Here is an 18,429-nt window from a genome sequence, read left to right as displayed (position 1 = left end):
GGGAGTTGCCAAGGTGCTTGAGGTAGGACCGCGCGCCCTGCAACCGCCTGGGCGCTTCTGTCGGCGCCCCCTGCCTCGCCTGCGGGCCTGCCCCATCCACCCTCGTTTCTCCAAGGCCTCCTCGCACCCTGCCCACGTCGGCCTGCCTTTCCCCACTTCTCCACATCCCGTCCATGGTCCTATCTCCTCCCCTCTACCTGGGTTTAGGCCAGTGTGGCTGGGGCTACCCAGCCCTGTCTCCTTCTTCAGACACTTTGACCCATTTTCTCCCTCTGCGCCTTCCCTCTGGCCCCTCTCTAGTGTCCTCTCACCCCCAGCATCCCATGGATGTCCAGTGCAGCCCGCCCAAGCTTTCATAACCGTAGGTTTCTGCCCCCGGGGCCTCCTTTAGAACTCTGCTAGGACCTTGATACATCAGTTAACCGCTCTGCGCTTCAGCCTCCTCTAAAATGGGGTAGCAGTAGTATCTATATCATGGGGTGTTGAGATTAAACTAATTATACTCTAAACTGCTCAGTAAATATTAGTACATTTATTTTATTTTTATTTATTTGTTCTTTTTGCGATAGGATCCCGCTCTGTTGCCCAGACTGGAGTGCAGTGGTGTGATCTCAGCTAACTGCAGCCTCCATGCCTGAGCTCAAGTGATCCTCCCACCTCTGCCTCCCAAGTAGTTGGGACCACAGGTGCGGGCCCATGCCTGGCTAATTAAAAAAAAAAATTTTGTGTGTGTGGAGATGGGGGGGGGGTCTTGCTATGTTGCTCAGGCTAGTTTCGAACTCCTGAACTCAAACCATCCTCCCCACCCAGCTTCCCAGGATTCCAGACGTGAGCCACAGTGCATTTAGCACTATAGACAAAAAGAGTCAGAAATGGCAGGGCCCTTAGAGATATTCCACTACATTTCCTCCCAGAGTGTGCAGGGCTGCTCCAGCTAAGGTCACACAGCCAGTAAGTGGCAGAGCCTTTTTTCTTGCTCCTTGTTTTGTCCAGAAGAGGTGGGAGGAGGTCACTTCAGCCAGTTAGGCCTTGCTCCTTTGAGGTTCTTTTAATCCTCCAGCGAAGAGACATAATGGGAAAAATAATGTAGAAGCGAGAGAGTAGAGTCAGGAGTCCTGGTGCTGAGAGGCCTCCCCTTTCCTTGGGAGTCCTTAGTGGGCCAGACTCTGTCACCTCCTAGGGGTCCACCTGCTTCGAGCACCTGGAGGGATCTGGGCCCAGGTCTGGAGCCCAGTATCCTTTCTCCAGGCTGTGCTCCCTGCCTGGTTCCGGTGAACCTCTATCTTCACTCTCACTCTTCTGCATGGCAGGCTCGGCTTTCTCTAGGGCAGCAGGTTTGGGCTGGGATGTGTGAAAGCACTCACTCTCAAAGCTGGCCATGTGGAGAGCAGAGTAGGCAGGCTCTTGGCCTTGTGAGCACAGGACTGTTCCTCAGACCTCCAGAGCTGCTAACAGCTGGAGCTGCCCCCGGAGATGTTCTCAGAGCTTTGTCGACTCAGCTTTTGCCAATTCAAGCAGGATCTGATTCCCATGTTCTCTCGGGCTCCTCTGTCCTGTCTGTAAGTGGGCGCAGACAGCCTATTTCCCTGAAGGAAGCCAACTAGGTTTGCAGTCCTACTCAGGCTTACTTTGCGCCTGTATAAACTTGGGAATGACCCCAGTGGAGGACCTTTGCCAAAGGTAGAGGCTCTTCCTCAGTGTATACATGGACTGTTCCCATGTCAGGTGAATTTCCTATGGGATGTTTGTTAACAAAGAAAATAGAGTGTCATGTTTCAGATTTTTCTCAGATGACTGTAGAGCCCTATATCAATTTTTTCTTTAAAAAGAAAATCTGAATCTACATAAATGGGGTTACAAGGCATATTGTCAAGAGGATGGCTTTAGACTTGGATGGACTTGAACTTGAAGCAGGAGTCCGCTGCTCACACGTATTGGACAAGTTTCACCACGTCCCAGTTCGTCTTTGGTCTAATGGGAATCTCACCTTCCTCATTAGTGGTGGTGAGGATTCTGGAGAATGTTATGGAAATGGCTGGCACATTTTCCATAGTGGTATGGAAAATAGTAGGCACTACATGGCATATAAAACATCAAGCGGTGTCTTTGGCCAAATATGTGGTATATTCATATAATGGAATATTCTGTGGTAGTAAACAGGAACTAGAGCTATAGGTGTCAATGTGGATTACTCTCACAAACATAAAATAGAGCAAGAAATAAGTTACAGACTGATTCTGTTCAGAATGATACCATTTATAGAGAGGTTAAGAAGATCATGTAAAATAGTGCTACAGATCATATTATATACTGTGTCAGGAGGGGAAGAGATGCAAGGGGGTGATGAGCTCTGCTTTCTAGGTGGTGGTTGCCTCTGATGGGAAGAGGAGGGATGTGATTGGGAATGGCTGCCTTGGGGCTGGTGCCTTGTGGCTTCCACTGTTGTTTTGCAGTGTTTTATTTCTTGGACTGGGTGGTAGGTGTATCAGTGTTGGTTGTATTATGCTATCCATCTTTTTTTTTTTTTTTTTTTTTGAGACAGGGTTTTGCTCTTGCTGCCTAGACTGGAGTGTAATGGCATGATCTCGGCTCACTGCAACCTCCGCCTCCTGGGTTCAAATGATTCTCCTGCCTCAGCTTCCCAAGTAGCTGGGATTACAGGCGTGCGCCATCATGCCTGGCTAATGTATCTTTAGTAGACACGGGGTTTCACCATGGTGATCAGGCTGGTCTCAAACTGCTGACCTTTGGTGATCCACCCGCCTCGGCCTCCCAAAGTGCTCGGATTACAGGCATGAGCCACTGTGCCTGGCCGCTATCCATCTTTTTATAGGTTCAGAATGTTTCTTTTTTTTTAAGAAAAGGAAATGTTTTCCTTTGGGTTGCTGACAATGGAGGAATATTTGACATGTAAAATTAAATCGGTCACAGAATAATATAGTACCTAAGGCCTCGAGTGTTGGCTATATACAACAGTGGAAATGGAAACACAGGCAAGGCTTTCCAAAAGAAGGGAGCAGGGCTTTAGAGTAGAGGTGTTTTTTGTTTGTTTGTTTGTTTTGAGACATTGTTTCGCTCTTGTTGCCCAGAGCTAGAGTGCAATGGTGTGATCTCAGTTCACCGCAACCTCCGTCTCCCAGGTTCAAGCAATTCTCCTGCCTCAGCCTCCCGAGTAGCTGGGATTACAGGTGTGCGCCACCATGCCCTGCTAATTTTTGTACATTTAGTAGAGATGGGGTTTCTCTATGTTGGTAAGGCTGGTCTCAAACTCCCAACCTCAGGTGATCTGCATGCCTTGGCCTCCCAAAGTGCTGGGATTACAGACATAAGCCATTGTGCCCGGCCAGGGGTCTGTTTTAAGAAAGATAAATTTCGTTGTACCATTACTTCTTTTGAGCTCTAGGAGTAAAAACTTCATGGTGGTAAATACCACCATAAAGTGGAAATTACTGATTTATCTTCCTTTTCATCTTTCAGATCCAAGAACAGATTCCCATAAGCCTTAATGTTTCACTTTAGGGCTGCCCAGCCATAGAGGAGACCCTGATTTCTAAGGATTTTTAAGTTAGGATTTTAAGTTAGGATTTAGCCCTGCTTAGACTTCAGCTGAGCTGAAGTCTTTTCAAATACCATTTGAATTTTTTTTACAAATACCATTTTTTTTTTTTTTTTGAGACGGAGTCTCGCTCTGTCACCCAGGCGGGAGTGCAGTGGCCGGATCTCAGCTCACTGCAAGCTCCGCCTCCCGGGTTCACGCCATTCTCTGGCCTCAGCCTCCCGAGTAGCTGGGACTACAGGCGCCCGCCACCTCGCCCGCCTAGTTTTTTGTATTTCTTAATAGAGACGGGGTTTCACCGTGTTAGCCAGGATGGTCTTGATCTCCTGACCTCGTGATCCACCCGTCTCGGCCTCCCAAAGTGCTGGGATTACAGGCTTGAGCCACCGCGCCCGGCCAGAAATACCGTTTTTACAAATACCATTTATTTTCACATAGGGTTAAAAAGTAAAGAAAAATCAGCAGTTTTCTTATTCTATTATTATACATTTTTCTCATTTTGAAGCATCTTTGAGCCTTCTCTGGAGAAGCTGTGGTTTTGTTGGGCTTTTCCAAAATGTTTTACTATGTGAGTCTTAATGAAAGCTGATACAAGAATTTCTTGGTAAACTCCTCTATTCTGAAACTTAGGGATCTGATCTGGTGTCTTCTTTTACAGATGAGGTAATAGAGGCTAGAAAGGGTATGTAATTTTGCTGATGTCATGAAGCTAGACTCACACCCTCCAGGAACAGTGAATGTCCAAATCGTGGAGTATCTAGTTGTATTGTCTGGTCTGACAAATCTACTTTTTTTGACTTTGGATATTAATTGTCTTGGATCAGATAAGGTATAGTAGTCTTTCCTTTTACTGTGTTTGATAGCTGTCCGTTTTGGACAGTGAGTATCACCAGGAACATTTTACTGCCCAGTTCTTAACCAGCATGCATAGTACCTTTTACTGGATGTATCTGGAAACTGTTGTAAGGGCCTAGCAGAGACTGATGCTTCCTGTATGTGTCTCTCTCTCTGTGTAAGGGTACTGGAGGCTTCTCGTGGAGCTTTACTGGAATCTGAGGCACTTAGGGGAAGGACAACCAGCATGTGATTGACTGAGAGTGAAGCTTAAACAGCCTTGCTCTTCCAGATGTCTGCAGTCTTTGGAGCAAGAGAGTGTCATCAGTCAGCCAGCAAATGATTTCTTCCCTCTGCTCCCTTCTTGTAGGTGCTTGGTGCTCAAATGGACATGTGTGTTGGTTTCCGAGCCACATGTAACTGAATAGTTATGTACACCTATTCTTAACCCAATTTTGTGGGAATGCACATTCCCTGTTGTTGAAATTGCTGTTAATGACAAACATTTATTGGCTTGTTAATCAGAGTGTGTTCAGTACAAAATAGATGTGGTGAACCAGCCTTCTTTGCTGTATGGTTCTCTTAAGCTGTTCTACCCTGGGGCATCTGCTCAGTCTTGAAGCATTATTTAACTCTTTAAGTTATGAGGACTTAACTCTTCAAGGCTTTCCCATTAGGAAGTTCCTTCAAGGCAAGTCCAGTATTGTGCTTGTGATACCACAATGGCATTCCATCTTCCACTGCCTCTCACACAGTCCTCATTGCAGGGGAGTCCCCATCCTATTTCCTACCCGCCAGAGGGTGAGCTCCCTAAGGACTATTTGTATCCTCAGTTCATGCAACAGTATCTGGCACAAAGGAGGCTTGCTATAGACTAGTGTCTGTGTTTGTATTCCTGAAAAAATGCATATGTTGAAGCTCCAACTCCCAATGTGATGATATTTAGAGGTGGGGCCTTTGGGAGGTAATTAGGTCATGAGGGTGGAGCCTTCATGAATGGTATTAGTGCCCTTACAAAAGTGACCCTGGAGAGATGATCTCCCTTCTCCACCTATGCGGATACAGCAAAAAGGCATTCCTTTGCAAACCAGGAAGAGGGCCCTTGCCAGGAACCAAATTGACCAGCACCTTGATTTTGGACATTCTAGTCTTCAGAACTGAGGAATAAATTTGTGTTTTTTAAGCCACTCAGTCTGTGGTGTTTTTGTTATAGTAGCCTAAACTGACTAAGGTATGGTGCCCAGGGAGACACTTGTCAAATGAATGAATAGAAAATGCTTACCCAGTAAGCACTGGTTTTGGTGACCCTTTAGAACTGATCAGCCAGAACTCCCAAATGTACAGATGTGTTATATGCCATTCTTGCCTCATGTCATAGAGGTGGTGGCCATTCAGTTAAATACCCACTGAATAGAACAGATATTAGGAATCCAAAAGGGGGTTATGACTCACCCTTCCCCAGAGGAGAGAGTTTACTTACAGTCAGTTCTGTATTTTCAGGTCTCTTGTATTTCATGCCCATAGTCAGGACTTCGAGGACACTGTTACAGCAGGAGCAAACTATTTATATAAATGGCCACATAGTATTTTGGTTTTGCGCACTCTGCCATCTCTGTCACTATTCTGCTGTAGTAGTACAGAAACAACCATAGAATGAGTATATCTGCATTCTGATTTTTTAGTTATGTACCCTGAAATTTGGATCTCATGTAATTTTCACATTTCACAAAATATTCTTTTAATTGCTTTCAGCCACTTAAAATTGTTAGCTGGGCACAGATCCTCACTCTTATAACCCCAGCACTTTGGGAGGCCAAAGTGGGAGGATCACTTGAGCCCAAGAGATCAAGACCAACCTGGGCAACAAAGTGAGACCCCATCTCTGCAAAAATGTAAAAACTGGCCAGATGTGGGAGCAAATGTCTGTAGTCCCAGCTACTTGGGAGGCTGAGGCAGGAGGATTGCTTGATCCCAAGAGGTAGAGATTGCAGTGAGCTGTGTTCGTACCACTGTACTCCAGCCTGGGTGACAGGCTGTTTTTTGTTTGTTTTCTGTTTCAAAAAAACAAAATAGCAAAATAACAATGTTGAAACGATTCTTGGCTTGTAGATTATACAGAAATAGGCAGAAGCTGGAAATGACCCCAGGCTGTAGTTCACTGACTTGCGTTCTAGGAAGGCCTTGGGAGCTTCCCACTCACTCACTCACTCACTCACTGTGTGTGCTTAGGCACTGGGGACATGACTGGACAAGACAGTCCCTGTCCTTGTGGAACTGTCAGTATCCAGGGGACAGATATTAATAAAATATAGCAAACACCAACCAGTGCTAGGAAGTTTGAAAGGAAACAGATGCAGTGCATGTATAGTTCAGGATCTTGATCTGGTTTAGGGGTTGGGGAGGGCTAGGAAAAACTTTCCTGAAGAAGCAACATTCGAGCTGAGACACAAAGGATGAATTGGTGTTGACTGGGGGGCGTGGAGAGGGGGAGTAAAGTGTTCTAGGGAGAGGAAGTGGCATAAGCAGAGGCCTTTAGGTGGGGGTGCTGGTTGCATGTGGGACTCAAGGAATGCCTGGTGGCAGCTAGGGGTGAAGGGGACATAGCCTTTGGAAGAGGCAGGCCTTGGGCCAGGGCAGGATTTTGGTCTTTGCCCTAAGAGCTATAGAGTCAGTGAAGAGTTTTAAGCAGAGTTTGACAAATAGTTTTTTTTTCTTTCTTCTCCCAAATTGATCGTCTTTGTTTATTTGGGCTGCTGTGATAAAATACCATAGACAAGGTAGCTTATGAAAAACATAAATTTATTTCTCATAGTCCTGGAGGCTGGGAAGTCCAAGATGAAGGCACCAGCAGATTTGGTGTCTGATGGGGGCTCACTCTCTGTTTTAGAGATGATGCCTTCTAGTGGTGTTCTCATAGCAGAAACGACAGACAAGTTCCCTCTGAGGCCTCCATCGATGTATATATGTATGTATGTATCTAGCTACCTAGCTAGCTAAGTGTATTTTTCTCCTGAAATCCCTTTTACCACTCTGGCCTCTTTTATAAGGACCCTGATCTCATTCCAGAGGGCTCTGCCCTCATGACTTAATCACTTCCCACAAGGCTTCACTCTTAATACAGTTATCTTGGGGACTGGGTCTCAACATAGGAATTTTGCAGGGACACAGACATTCAGACGGTGGCACTGATGGTTTCGTCATGCCTAGTATTTTTATTTAACTAGGTGGGAGGATTATCTTGTTTGTGTATGAAGGGTTGAAGTATTTATATGTTATGTACTGGCAAACAGAATTAAAAGTAGACAAATGCAAAACTGAACCTATTTGGAGCTGTTGCTCCTTAATTGTTTCTGAGTCGGGGGTGCTGTGATGGATGAAGCTCGCTTTGGCAGGTGTGTGTGGCTGGGGCCAGCCCCGCCCTGGTGGACTTCCTTTCCTGAAGCATTCCTAACGGCCCCAGCATTGACTTCTCTCCTGCTGCACTTGCTTTGCTCGTATGTACATTGCCAGTTTCCTTCCCCCATGGAGATAATGAATTCTTGAGAAATGGAAGGAGGGGTCGGATGCATTCGGGGTGGAGGTGTACCAGCTCCCACCTCACTGAGGCATCTGATGGGAGTAGACAGGTCTCCTTGGTCAGACGCTTTTACCTTTGAGTCTCTGGGGTGCAGACTTCCCACCTCCAGTCAGAACAAAATACAAATAGTAACACCCCCTTCCTCTAAAGAAAGAAAAGGACCCTGCCATTGTATCTCAGATTGGGAGAGGGAAAGGCATTTTCATTAGCAATTTTTGGTTCTGGTATTTATGTAGTGGGGTCTTAATGACATTTGATTGAGTGTATAGTATCAGGCCAGCCCTCAGGTGGGTTTCCTTTGCTTTCACAGAGTGAATGCATTGTGGAAATGGTAAAGTAAGTAGTCATGACTAGTTAGTGGCTTCTAACTAGTGTTCTGTGAAATACTCTGCCCGGAGTGCTCAGTTCAGTAAACATCCTGAGCACTTGGATGTGTGACACCATGTGAGGGGCAAGAAGCTGAGAGGATCTCTAGGGAGACTGTGGCTTTCATGATTGTCCAGTAGGCAGTAGCTCACCAGCCAGCACAGGAGGCCCTCAGTCGGCTAGAGATTGAGGATGGTTTTGCTCCCTGATCTAGTCTTTGAGCATCTGCTGTTGTGTCCTACTACAGCATCACTTCCCAGGAGGAGATTTTGTCAGTGTAGTTCACTACTGTGCCTTTCATGCTTAGAGGATGCCAGATGCTTGTTGCCTAATGCATGCTTGAAGCCCTCATATCCTCTTGGAGTGTGTGTGTCTGTGTGTCTGTATGTGCGTGCATGTGTGTGTGTGTCTGTGTGTGTGTGCGTGTGTGTGTGTGTAAGTAAGCCTTTCTCCCTCTGGATTGGTGACAGTGTTGTTAAGGTTATAAATCAGAAATGCCTAGCACACTGCTTGACTCATTGTAAGTACTCAGTACATGGTGGCTACACAATCCAGGCCTGCTGGCATTGTTGCCACTGTCGCCACTCTGACTCTTTTGAGCCAATAGGTGAAGTGGGTCTCCACTCCCTTGAGTCAGGTGGACAGGGTGCCTTTCTCAAGGACAGGTGCGAGGGCTGAGATGGCCGGGAAGGTGTGCTCGTCCTTCCAGGCCTGCCTCCCATAGGTCTTCTGTGGGCCCTGCAGTTGGCCTGCTCTGACTCTTAGTTTTTGCTTCCCTCTTGACCCATTCAGGCCTGGTAGAAAGAGTTATCTGTGAGCATGGCGGTGGGTCCCGACAATCTATTATGGTTTTAGTGTCTAGGACTGTCATGACAGTGACTCATCTCTTTAGCCCCCGTTTGCAGCGAGGGCCCAGCCCAGCCCAAAGCAGGCACCCAGATGTTTGGTGAATTGGGGCAGGTTTTTCCTGTCCAGGAGCCATAATGTACTATTTGTAGTTTTCCTCATTGGAAGGCATGGCTCTGTCTGCCAAGAAAGACGAGGCATGTAGTCACCATGCTGCTGCCTCACATTGATATTTATAAGCCAGGTCTTCTGGAGAAGGAAGCAGGAAGGAAGGCGACTTGCTTTTGGGCCCATAGAGTTTCAGTAGTTGTGGGAAGTTGGCTGGGCTGTGTGTGCGTTGCTGCACTGGTGCCTGGTCTTCTTTGATAGCTCTCAGGAGCATGAGGTTGTGCTTAGCAGTTATGTCCCATCAGTCCTCTTGGTCTCAATCAGTTCACATGCTCCCAGGGGCCCATGTATCAGAAGGGCTGCTGTTGCATGATGCTGTCCATGGAAATCACTGCGGTCATGAGAGGAGCAGTGGCTTCGGCCTGTAGACTCAGAGACCTTTCACTATGACTCAGCATGGGAAGCTGAAGCTCAGAGAACTTCAGCCTGTCTCATCCAGGGCCACCAAGGGAACAATTGGGCCATGTCTCCTGTTGTATTTAGAGTTGGAGGCTGAGGAGAGGTGCCTGTCTGCCTTCTCTGCTGGTCCTGGGTCTACCTGTTGCAGGGACCCAGTTCTAAGGGACCTGAATCAATTCAATCTACTGCCTCAGCCTTTCAGAGGCTTCTCATTGCTTTAGGCCAAAGGCTGTGCTGCTGAACATGGCCTTCAGGGTCCCATGGGGTCTGACCCCTGTCATTTCCTCTGTTGCAGGCCCACTTGACTTCTTTCACTTCTTCAGATATATCATCTTCCCATCAGGCCCTGCCTCAGTCCCTTTGCAGGGAAGGCTCTCTCTTCTCTGGTTACTTCTGTTCATTCTTCAGAGAAGCCTTCCCTGTACCTCCCACTCCTCACTGCCGTGCTTCTCCTTCACAGCCCTTACCGCTGCCTGTAGTTACTGTATTTCTTTGTGTACTCATCTGTGGTCCAGCTCCCTTGCAAGACTGGGAGCTCCATGGGGAAGGGACTCTGTCTGTCTTGTCTCTGGTTTACCCCAGCGCCTCATGCAGCCTGGCACATGGTGGGTGTCCAGCATCGACTTGAGGAAGAGTGATGAGAGAAGGCTCCAGACCCTTCCAGGAGCAGAGGTGCTCTACTGCTCCTGCTCCTGCTGCCTGGGGCTCATCGTCCTCTGCCCTGCACACCCGTGGCAGGGGGGGTCTGCCCACACCCACCTGCCTTTGTGCCACACTCCCTTCCCTAGCAAGACGATGGTTCCTCTCAGCACTGTCTTTTTTGTTTGGCCTCCTGATGAGAGGTGAAGCCAGCTGGACTTCCTGGGTCAAGTGGGGACTTCGAGAACTTTTCTGTCTAGCTAGAGGATTGTAAATGCACCAATGAGTGCTCTGTGTCTAGCTACAGTATTGTAAATGCACCAATCAGCACTCTGTAAAAATGCACCAATCAGTGCTCTGTGTCTAGCTAAAGGATTGTAAAGGTACCAATCAGCACTCTGTAAAATGGATCAATCAGCACTCTGTAAAATGGACCAATCAGCAGGACGTGGGTGGGGACGAATAAGGGAATAAAAGCTGGCCACCCCAGCCAGCAGTGGCAACCTGCTCGGGTCCCCTTCCACGCTATGGAAGCTTTGTTCTTTCACTCTTCACAATAAATCTTGCTGTTGCTCACTGTTTGGGTCCGTGCCACCTTTAAGAGCTGTAACACACACTGCAAAGGTTTGTGGCTTCCTTCTTGAAGTCAGCGAGACTAAGAACCCAGCGAAAGGAACCAATTCTGGACACACTGGGAAAGACGTTACCTTCGGACACAGTGTTGTTCACTTTTTTGACTGGGATCAGACAGCAGATAATACACATGTTTGTATGTAAATGTATACTGTCAGTGTGTACATAAAACCGAAAGAAAAATGTCACTACCACATATAGTAAAGCTAAGTACTATTTTCTCTTTTAATACTAAAGAAAATGCTTGTCCCCTCAAAATTGATTTCATATCTTCTTAATTTGATATCCCTGGCTACCAGTGGGTTACCACTCAAGTTTAGAGAAGCCCATTCTGCAGGACTGCTTGGCTGTGCAGCTGGTGCTGCCTCCCTCCCTGCTGCATCTTCCTCTCCCTGCCACTGTGGGATGGGGCTGAGGTTGTTCCCTTGGGTAAGAGGCTGTCCCTCCCTGCCTTCAGCAGTTTGAAGGATTCTCAGGAAGACAGGCAGGCAAGGCCTGTGAGTCCTCTGCCTCAGGTGCCATAGGGTGCAGGTCAAGGCTGCACCCAGCATGTCACAGCCTCCCTGGGTGCACCAGGAAGAAATCACTTATTCTTTGTGGTGTGGGTTTTGGAAGAGGCTAGTGATGATTTTGCTGTGAAGATGAGTTTTGACTTAAAGGGCTTGAGAGATGGAGAGGGACTGGCCAAAGGGAAATGCAAGTTCAAAGACACCCGTGCAGAGGCAAGGAAGTCAGAACAGGGTGTGTCTCACAAGTGGCGTGGGTTCTCCTGCCGGGTGCATAGGGTGCTTAAGGGGGTGAGGATAGAAGAGGAGCTGAGGAGGCCAGGGAGTCCAGGGTGAAGGGATAGGGGTGTCTGCCCTTTGGGCAGTAGGGAACCAGTGGAGCTGTACCTGTCTGAAAGTTCTACAACAAGAGTATTGTTTCTTAGATGTTTGGTTTATTTGAGGCCGTGCATGTTTTATTAGGTGTTTGCTCCAATGTGTTAGAATTGGAAGGATGATGTACTCATCTGTCCAGGTAAATGTCTAGAGTATTTTGGAAAGGATCTTTCTGATGACACCCTCCCAGATCCTCAGGATCAAAAGACATCATATCAGAAGTAAATATAATCTAACTTTGGACATTAATGCTCCAAACTTGAATGCCAACTGAAGCCTGGACCACAGCAGAAAGCAGCCTCTCAAAGTCCTTGGTTTGAAGGGCAATAGCTTATTAGAGAGTGGTTGTATTAATTTGCTCTGACTGCTGTAACAAGTTACCATAAACTTGATGGCTTAAAACAACACATATTTATTCTCTGATAGTTTGGGAGTCCAGAAGTTCAAAATCAGCTTCACTAGGCCTAAGTTCAAGTGTCGACAGGACTGGTTTCTTTGGAGGCTCCAAGGCAGAGTCGGTTCCCGGCCTCTTCCAGCTTCTGGTGGCTGCTGGCATTCCTTGGCCTATGGCTGGCTTGCTGTAATCTCTGCTTCCCTGGCCACATCGCTGTCTCCTCTTCTGCAGTTGAATCTAGGCCCACTCCTGAGATAACAGCGTTAATCTATTCATGAGGACTGAGCCTTCATGGGCTAATCACCTCTTAATGGTTCCACCTCTTAATACCGTCACAATGACAATTACATTTCAACATGAGCTTTGGAGGGGATGTTCAAACGTCCATAGCAAGTGACCTCTGGCTTGCAGGCCTGCCACCTGACAGGTTCCCTATTTGGCCTGCCTTCTTAGTTGTGTCTTTATATTTCATTGTAAAAGGCATGCATGTGTATAAAAAGAAAAATCAACCATTGCTGAGGGGTGCACAATTAAAAGTGAAAGTCCTTCTAAGTCCACTTCCCAGAAGTCACCACTAGAACTGAAACTGGTTATGTATGTGCCCTGAAATTTGCTCAGTGTATATGTGATCTACACAGAGGGATCATACAGTATCCACTGTTTTAGTGTGTAGCTATTTCAGTGACTTAGAATTCCACTCACTCTTCCGTCAAACATGGTTTCTCTATATTTACCATGTCATGAGGCCCACTTGCACCAAAGCTGTGCTCTTACCTGCAGGTGAGTCAGGAGGGGTTAGCAATGGTGGGGAGTGTAGGTCTCCTTGCCATGCCCGTTTGAGCTGGGACATTTTATTAGGCACTGATCTGGAATGTCTTAACTTGTTAGTCTTTATTAGAGCTCTTGTTCTAACAGAGTTCAGTTATATGAATGTGCCCTAATTTAACCAGTTTCCTAGCCATGGACATCTGCTTGTTTCTACTTTTTTGTCATTTCAAATAGCATTTTTCTGGTATCCTTGTGTGTATATATATCTCTCTGGGTTCTTGTGAGAGTGTATTTGAGGAATTAATTTGTGGAGGAGGAAATACTGAGTCAACTTTATTGGGATGGCTACAGAGGAAACCCCCCCAACCACCTCCTCCCTGCACCCCCAACCTTTGTTTCCCTCAACAGGGCTTGTAGTCTGGAGGAAGGAAGGGAGCTGGCAGCAGTGGTAGCCTGCCTCCCTACTATGCACAAAGTCCCGGCAAGTGCAAACCCTCTGCTTCGGCCGTGGCATCCCACTGCTGAAGAGGTTGTGGTGTTGCCTAAAACATGGCTGTGCACGCAGTTTGTGGAGGGGTTAACTCGGAAGAGATTTGATGGAACATTTCCCAACAATTCTGTCAACTCATAAATTCTAGCTGGTTAACAGAATTCAAACGCGTGTCAAAAAAATGCATGTCAAAAAAATGATAACTGTTTTAGTTAAGACATTTTTAAACTGTTCCAACTTCCATCTGAAATATGTAAGCTTAGAAAGTGGTTTTCTTTTTAGGCCGGGCGCAGTGGCTCAAGCCTGTAATCCCAGCACTTTGGGAGGCCGAGACGGGCGGATCACAAGGTCAGGAGATGGAGACCATCCTGGCTAACATGGTGAAACCCCGTATCTACTAAAAATACAAAAAACTAGCCGGGCGAGGTGGCGGGCGCCTGTAGTCCCAGCTACTCGGGAGGCTGAGGCAGGAGAATGGTGTAAACCCGGGAGGCGGAGCTTGCAGTGAGCTGAGATCCGGCCACTGCACTCCAGCCTGGGCGACAGAGCGAGACTCCGTCTCAAAAAAAAAAAAAAAAAGAAAGTGGTTTTCTTAATGATGACACAGATCGCTGGTATTTGTTTAAAAAAAGCTCCGGCTGAACACAGCCCCTACCAAGGTGCTCTTTTGCTGGTTGGCGGCACTTTCCACTTCAGAGCAGCTGAGTGTTTATAGGTGGGCACCTGGCACAATGCCTGGGAGAACACAGAAGGCCTCTCAAAGATCTGTCAAATGAGATTGGGATCTTTAACCAGCAGGTACTGCCATAGAACAGACTCTAACACCAGCTTCAAAACACCCTCCATTTAAACCAGCTGTGAGCTCCTCAGTACAGTGCACAGGCAGGACACATGTTTACCACCGAGGCCTCTGTGGGCCAGAGCAGACAGGGGGAGTGTGTCTGAAAAGTCTGCCCCCTAATGACCTCCCTGTTGCACAGTCCCAGAATTGGGTTTCGCCACATAAGAGCAAAAACAGGAATTGGCTATATAGTGTTTCAGCTTTAGGAGGCTTTCACTTTGAGCCTGATTCCATTTCTCTGTTACCCAGGGCTTGGCAAGTGGCACCGCACCCGGAGCAAGGCTGTCCCTCAGCTGCAGGTTAGAGCACAGCTTTGTGTGAGTCGGCTTGTGACAGGCTGGAAACACAGAGCCATGGTGGGAGGAAGGAGTGTGTGTGGCAGTTCTAAGTCATTGAAATTGCTGTTCTTTCTCCACAGGCCATGTGGGGTGTCCCTGCTCTTACTCCTCTTTCCTGCATTCATCCTTTAGGAACCAGAGCTAAGGAGCACAGTTTGATGGCTAGGGCAAATGGCAAGGAGAATTGAATTCCTAAAATTGATGGTTGTAGTAGTGGCATACCACCTAAGAGAAGGCTGTTGTGAGATCCTTGCCATAGGCAGGGCCACTGAAACGTCATGGTACACTGAGTCCAGTGGTGTGTCAAAAAAAAACGAGGAAAAGTATAGCAAGCATTTGTGAGAGTTTTCTTCCTGAGCAGCTGTTTTGAAATAGCTTTCTCTAAACTTTTATAATTTTTTAATAATTTTTATAAAATCAGACTTTATACAGTATCTTGCTCATTGGGTTACATGGGAATTGACTAGAATCCTTTTATGCAGTTTTCTATGAAAATGTGTGGCACAATGCCAGGCTCTGGAAGAGACTTAGGAAATAAATAGCACGTGCAAGATGCTTTACGTTGTTGACCAGCTCCCTCTTGGTCCTAAGTAAATAAGCTATGAGAAAGTGAATATGAGTTCTAAACAGTGACTCTTTGTTAAAGCGGTTAGCAAAAGGTTATACATTCACATGTTGTAACAGTGTGATGAGAACATAAGTGTGTTACATAACTTCTCTGCATTCTTCTGAGTGTTTAAAGTACAAGTAAAAAGGAAAAACGATATGCTTTAAAAAACACATTGAGGGCTGCGGCGCAGTGGCTCATGCCTATAATCCCAGTACTTTGGGAGGCCAAGGCAGGAGGATCATGAGGTCAGGAGTTTGAGACCAGCCTGGCCAACATTGCGAAACCCTGTCTCTACTAGAAATACAAAAATTAGCTGGGCGTGGTGGCAGGCGCCTGTAATCCCAGCTACTGGGGAGGCTGAGGCTGGAGAATCACTTGAACCTAGGAGGTGGAGGTTGCAGTGAGCCAAGATCTCACCATTTCACTCCAACCTGGGCAACAAGCCTGAAACTCCATCTCAAAAAGAAAAAAAAAAATTGAGAAATTACTATTTTACATGAGAATATCATCTGCCTGATTCAAACTAGAGATGAAACCACCTTTTCCCTCCTTACCTTTAATCTTCCTCAGAAAACACCATATTATACATTTCTTCCTCTTCCGTATTTATTTGCATGTTTATTTTAATAACTTCATTGAGGTATAATTTACCTCCAGTAAGTTCACTTATTTTAGGTGAATAGGCTGATGAATTTTAGAAATTATACAGAGTGATGTAAACACCTCCATAATCAAGATAAGTAGAACATTTCCATCACCTTTAAAAATGCCTTCATGCTCTTTTGCAGTTGATCCCTTCCCTTAATCCCCGGCCCTGGGCAACCTCTGATCTGCTTTCTGTCACTATAGCTTTGTGTCACTACAAAAAATTTTATATAAATGGAATCCTACTCTGTGTAGTCTCCTGTGTGTTTTCTTTCACTTAACCTTTTGGAGACTTATTTATATTGTTTGGTGTTTTCGTATTTCATCTCTTTTATTGCTGAGTAGTATTCAATAAGTATGGCTCTATGAAGTAAGAGAATATAAGCATATGTGTATGTGTAGGTGGTTCATGTGAGCATGTTCTCTTCCTCACCACTCCACTTACTGACTGCTCAAATGAATTAATTTAAGATGACTCTTCATCTTTTGACAGTTTAACTTTTAAAATTTGACTATTCCTTTATTTCTTTTGCAAGTTAAGGTTATACTTACAACTTTAAATATTATTTATATTAAGCAATTTAGTTATCATGTGCCTTGATACCGCTTTCTTCATGATTCTTGTGCTTGAAGTTTGTTGAGCTTCTTTGATCTGTGAGTTTCTAGTTTTCATCAAATTTGGAAAATTTTTTGGTCATTATTTCTTCACATACTTTTATTCCATTTCCTCCCTTTCTCCTCTCCTTCAGTGACTGGCTCGTTGGTCCATCCTTCCTTCCTTCCTTCCCTTGTTTCTTTTGTCTTTTTTCTGTTTCATTTTAGGTCATTTCTATTGCAGGGTCATCAAATTCACTAGTCTTTCCTTCTACAATGTCTAGTCTGCTCTTATTCCCATTTAGCATATTTTTCACCACAGGCATTATAGTTTTATCTTTGGAAATTTGATTTAAATCTGTTGTTTAAAAAATATCTTCCATGTCTCTTAAGATGTTCATTCTTTTTTTCTAGCTCCGAGAACATGAAGAATACAGTTAGAACTTTTAGAGTCCCTGTCTGCTAATGTTATCATTTGTTGTTTCTGGCCTGTTTCTGTTGACTGATTTTTCTCCTCATTATGTGATGTACTTCTCACTTCTCACATGCCTGGTCATTTTTAAAATTGGATACCAGCTATTGTGAATTTTACCTTTTGGTGTGCTGGATTTTTTGGTATTGCTATAAATATCCTTGAGCTTTGTTCTTGGATGTATTAAGTTACTCAGAAACAGTTTGATCCTTTTGAAGTTTGCTTTTAAGCTTTACTAGGTAAGATGAGAGCAGGCGTTAGGGATGCTGTCGGTAGCTTTTCTGAGTACTCCTTCTGATGCCCTGTGAATTATGAGGTTTTCCACTCTGACTGGTGAGATTAGGCACTATGTCCGGTCCTGTGTGAGGCTCTGGGATTGAACTTTGCTTCTCTCATGGGGTTCTTTCCCTGTTCTCAGTTTTCTCACATGCAAGCCCTGATCCGTACTCAGTTGAAGATTTGGGGTACCATCTAAGATCTCTGCAACACTACCTCTGTGCAGCCCCTGTCTCTTTATTACCCTGCTCTGTGAGCTGCAACTGCCTTGAGACTCCTCAGTCTATCTTCTCAGCTCAAAGAGATGCTGGGCTCCTCCTGGGTGCCCCTTGCCTGCACCCTGGCCTGGAAACTGTCCCCGGACAGTAAGGTGGGCTTACCTCGTTGGCTTTCCCTCTCTCAGGATCACTGTCCTTTGCTGCCTGACGGCCAATGACCGAAAACCACAGTTTCTATACTTTTTTCAGTTCTTTTGTTTTCACGGCGGAAGGTAAATGTAGTTCCTGTTATTCCATCTTCACTGGAAACGGAAATCCCAACCTAGTTTTTAAAACTTTTAATGAAATATTTTTAGCACTCAGGCAAGTGTATTGATTATGCAGATAGCATGACTCGTTTTTATAGTTTTGTCATTTTTCCACTGCATTTTTAAAAACAAAGTATTACAGATACAATTAAAATCCTCTTTTTTTTTTCCAGACAGAGTCTCACCCTGTTGCCCAGGCTGGAGTGCATTGGTGCAATCTCGGCTCACTGCAGTCTCCATCTCCCGGGTTCAAGCAATTCTCCCGTCTCAGCCTCCCTAGTAGCTGGGATTATAGGCATGTGCCACCACACATGGTTAATTTTTGTATTTTCAGTAGAGATGGGATTTCACCATGTTGGCCAGGCTGGTCTCAAACTCCTGATCTCAAGTGATCTTCCCACCTCAGCCTCCCAAAGTGATGGGATTACAGATGTGAGCCACCATGCCCATCCAAATCCTCTCTTCTTAATCCTATTCTTCTTTCCCTTTACAGAGGTAGCCAATATTCTGTATTTGATTATTGTCATTCATGTGTGGATTTAAAAAAATAGTTTTACTACATATGTATGTATCTAT

General features: G+C 45.7%; 1 pseudogene; it reads left to right on the top strand.

Moving 5' to 3' along the window:
* The first annotated feature begins 1,473 nt into the window (after positions 1-1,473).
* The window catches only part of LOC102141298 (golgin subfamily A member 2-like), a 43,105-nt pseudogene continuing 26,149 nt past the window's right edge, over positions 1,474-18,429 (top strand).

This window comes from Macaca fascicularis, chromosome 11 (genome assembly GCF_037993035.2).
Source record: "Macaca fascicularis isolate 582-1 chromosome 11, T2T-MFA8v1.1".
NCBI classification, from domain to species: Eukaryota; Metazoa; Chordata; class Mammalia; order Primates; family Cercopithecidae; genus Macaca; species Macaca fascicularis.
Note: the sequence above shows the minus strand (reverse complement) of the source record. Positions and strands in the feature narration are given on the sequence as shown.